Below are 5,000 nucleotides of genomic sequence, written 5' to 3' on the forward strand. Positions count from 1 at the left end.
AACTCGTGGGAGTGTGAAGTTATGTTTGCAAGAGGATTTTAGGTTTTCATTTGCAATCTGGAATCAATTTGTCTCGCACTCTTTCTATCTCTTCGTTGTTGTTTTTTCCTATATTGTTTTGTTCGTGTTTTTTTTGTTTTTTTTAATAATGCAGTCGATTGTTTCTATTTTCATCTTCTTAAAAATCAGATTCTTACTGTTTTTTCTTATCATTTCCATTATCCTTATCCTTATCAAATTGATTGTTAATGTTATGATCATCATCATCATTATTTTCATTACCATGATCGTCATTACTATCATCAACATTATTATATCTGTTATTATTGTTATTATTATTACTATTATCATCATTATTCTTTTTGTTATTAACAAAACTATTATTATTATTATTACCATTATTATCATTATTATCATTATTATTATTATCATTATCATTATTATTATTATTATCATTACTATTATCATCATCAGTATTATTATTTTCATTATTATCAATATTATCATTATTATTATTAGTAGTATTGTCATTGTTATTGCTGTTGTTGTTATTATCCTCATTCTCATTATTACTAGTACTATTTTCATTATCATCATCACTATAATCTTAAAACCTGTCAAATAATCTCCTGTATTGCGAAGATATTCATTCTCATTCATACTTTTTTCTACAATTACTACTATCATCTTAATTGATTCTACGTCTACTACTTCTAATCCGATTATTATTTCTGGAGTGATGATGTCATTATCTTTTTTCACTATGATGATGATGATGATAATTATCCTTACCATAATGATTCCTATCATTATGTTATTATTATTGGTACTATTGTTATCATCACCATTACCATAATAATCATTATTTTTGTCAGTATCATTATTATGATGATTATTAGTATCATCATTACCATCATCATCAGTAGCAGTTGTATGTGTAATATTTTCTAAACATTTATATATTTTTTATACACACATTTTTCTCATATTAGTTATAAGTGAATTCACACACACGCACACACAAAGACAAACACACACATATGTATATATATATATATATATATATATATATATATATATATATATATATATATATATATATATATATATATATATATATATATATATATATATATATATATATATATATATATATATATATATATATATATATATATATATACATATATATATACACACATATTTATACATATGTGTGTGTGTGTTTACATACATATGTTTATCCATTCATTCATATACTCTGCTTCCAAATCTTTTTCAGAAAGAGAAATAGGAAGAGAATGTCTGATTCCCGACCTTCGCTCTTTCTCTAGACATTATTTCATCCGCTCTCTCTTTCTTCTTCCTCTTTCTCCTTCTCTGTATGTTTCCCTCTCACTTCATCCACCTCCACCTCTTCGGTCTTCCATTCTCTTTCATTTTCTTACTCTTCCGCCTTCTTCTTCTCTTCCTCCATTTTACCTTTTCGGTTTACTGTTCCCTCTCTTTCTCCTTCTCCTCCTCCCCCCTCTCATTCTCTTCCTCCTTCCTCCCCCCGTCCTCCTCCTCCTCCTCCACTGCTTTTCCATCTAACCTCCTCCTCCCCCTCCTCCCTGTCCTTGTCCTTGTCCTCTTCTTCCCCTTCCTCCCTTCCTTCCATCACCTTCCCCTCCTCTTCCTCTTCCTCTTCCCTTCCTTCTATCCCCTTCCCCTCCTCCTCCTCCTCCTCCTTCCTCCTCCTTCACCTCCTTCTCCTCCTCCTCCTCCTTCTCCTCCTCCTCCTCCCCCTCAACTGCTTTTCCATCTCACTTCCTCCCTTCACGAAGCCAAGCCAAGCATCGGCCAGCTCAAAGCCAGGACCCACAGCCTCCTAACTACCTAAGATTCACACCTTGTTCCCCTTTCCTTCACTCTCGCTCTATCCCTCCTTTCTTCCTTTCTCTCTCTCTTTCTTTTTTTGTATTTTTCTTTTTTCTCTCTTTTTTTTCTTTCTTTTCTGCTTTCTATATTTTCATTATTTATTTTCTTTCTTTCTTTTCACTTTTTTTTCTTTCTTTTCTGCTTTCTTTATTTTCTTTCTGTCATTGTTTATTTATTTTCTCCTTTCTCTCTGTTTTTTCTCTTTTTTTTCTCGTTTCTTTCTTTTCCCTCTTTCTTTTTCCCTTCATTCTTTCTCGCTCTCTCTTTCCTCCTTTCTTTCTTTCTTTCCCCGTCTCCCTTTATCGCTTCCTTTCTCTTTGCTCATTTCTCTCTCTCTGCCTCCTTTCCTCTTTTCTCTCTCCTTTTCCTCCTTTTCGTCTCTCTCGCTTCCCTCTTCCTTTCCTCCCTTTTCTCTCTCTCTTTCTCCTTCCCACCTTTCTCTCCTCCTTTCCATTTCCTCCTCTCTCGCTTCTCTCTTCCTTTCCTCCCTTCTCCTTTTCTCCTATTCCTCTCCCCTCTTTTCCTCGTTCTCTCTCCTCATCCTTTCCTTCTCTCTCCCTTTTTCTCCTCGCTCTCTCTCCTCACCCTTTCCTCCTCTCTCCCCTTTTCTCCTCGCCCTTTCCTTCTCTCTCCCTTTCGCTGTTTCCTTTCTCCTCCCTTCTCCCTTTCCTCCTTTCCTCCTCTCTCCCTTCCTCTCCTCTCTCCCTTCCTCCTCTCTCCCTTCCTCTCCTCTCTCCCTTCTCTCTCCCCTCCTCCTTTCACAGCCTGACGAGGGGAGACTACTCTCATTACGCAGTCTACTCTTTGTACATGGTTTGTTGTTTCCCTTTTCTCTCGTGTGTTCTTCTTGTGTTCTCCAAGTGTTCTCCGTTCTTACTGTTGCCTCTTCTCGAGAATGTTGCTCATTAGGGAAGAAAATGATGAGGAAGGTTTGACGAGGAAAAAGTTGGGAGGGAAACGGGTCTATTTTTGTGTGTTTGTTTTTGTTTGTTTTGCAGTTGGTGTTTTTTTTTCGAGGAATTTCGTGAGTGGTAATGTTGGATTTTCATTTTCTTTCTCTCTCTCTCGGTCTATCTGTCTGTTAGTTTGTCTGTCTCTCTACTTCTCTCCCTCTCTTTCTCTCTCTATCGCTCTATCTCTCCCCTTCTCTCTCTCTCTCTCTCTCTCCTCTCTTTCTCTCTCTCTCTCATCCTCCTCTTCCCCTCTCTCCGTCATCTTGCTCTTTCGCTATTTGACACGCACACACACAGACAAATTCATTCATCAGAGAAAGACAAAGAGCACATATATCACACCTTTTCCCAATAAGCACGTACTATTCCATGCTGTTCATTAGTTCTCCTCTAATTAAACAAGAACATCAGTCACACAGAATTACAAAGTGGAAATCCTAGGTCTGTCCAAAGTGTTTATAAAAGGTTTCAATTCGCTTTGTGAAACTGTTGAATACAATCGTCTATATCGTCAAATACCATTAAAAAATATGTTGCAAAATTATAAACACATATTTTAAAATATACCAATGTGTTTGGACTTTTTATTTTTTTATTTTTTCTTAACGTGAAATGGATTCAGTTTATTTATTTTTCCCGTTTATTTTGTTTACATCACAGAGGCGATTCATAACAGCTGACATTCCGGTGTTCGGATCTTTCGAATCAGGGTCGTAAAGCTCATTAGAGTTGATTTCGAAACCCAATACACGGCAAAGGGGATCAAGCCAGTCATGCATTTTGAGTGATATTGCAACAGCGCATCATGGATAGAGAGAGAGAGAGAAAAAAAAGGATAAAATCGGTCAAGCGCATATTTCATAACCAGATTATCCAAGTTTAAGCCGACAAAGGATAGATCCGGATTCAAGTCTATAAGGCTGTGAATCGTCTCACAGGAATTCACTAAATTACCTTCTCGTGGGAGCGACTCGCGCCAAGAGACGCTCGGATGTAGAATCTGATCCTCCTCATCGCCCACTAACGTCTCCGAGAGAGTGTTGACGTGTAAGGTTTCGCCATTTATTGCATCTGCCGCCGGGAGATAGCGCTGAACTCCGCTGAATCCCGAAGTGTCATTGTACCTTGGAGATGCAAGGTTATCTCAGCTTTTTTTTTATGCTCTGTTGATGCTTAACAAATGCGAAATCATTCTCTAGCTGATCCTTTTCTGTGAAATTGCGTTTGCTGAGCGACTGACAAACACACGCATATATATGAATATACGTATTATACATATATCTACATATCTATCTATCTACATTTCTATACACACACACACACACACACACACACACACACACACACACACACACATATATATATATATATATATATATATATATATATATATATATATATATATATATGTGTGTGTGTGTGTGTGTGTGTGTGTGTGTGTGTGTGTGTGTGTGTGTGTGTGTGTGTGTGTGTGTGTATGCATACAGATAGCCAGATAGATGTGGAGAGAGAGAAAGAGAAATAGAAAGGGAGAGAGATAGAGATAGATAGATAGATAGATAGAGAGAGAGAGAGAGTGAGAGATAGATAGATAGATAGATAAAGAGAGAGAAAGAGATGAGAAAAAGAGAGATGGATAGACACACACACACACACACACACACACACACACACACACACACACACACACACACACACACACACACATATATATATATATATATATATATATATATATATACATACATATATATATATATATATATATATATATATATATATATTTATACATAAATACGTATAAATGTGTTGTTCTTTCTTTCTTCTTCTCCCTGCTTTCGCTAGTTCCCACAGCATTAGGAGAAAGATGTTCGGAAAATTCCTTGTTGGTTACTGGATTCATATTGCTCGCATCCTGGTGTCCCGTCCGAGGCCTCAGTAAAACCCGCTTAATTATCGTGCTATCGGTTTTAGATGACGCTGTCCACTTTATGCAAATTGGTTGTCGATTAGAAATGAAAATGTTTGTCTCTCCAACTGCTGATGGAGATTACACGCGTTTGTGCATGTGTGTGTGTTAGTGTGTTTGTGTATGCGTGTGTGTGTTTGGGTGTGCGTGTTTATCTT

The sequence above is a fragment of the Penaeus vannamei genome, chromosome 41 (genome assembly GCF_042767895.1).
Source record: "Penaeus vannamei isolate JL-2024 chromosome 41, ASM4276789v1, whole genome shotgun sequence".
NCBI classification, from domain to species: domain Eukaryota; kingdom Metazoa; phylum Arthropoda; class Malacostraca; order Decapoda; family Penaeidae; genus Penaeus; species Penaeus vannamei.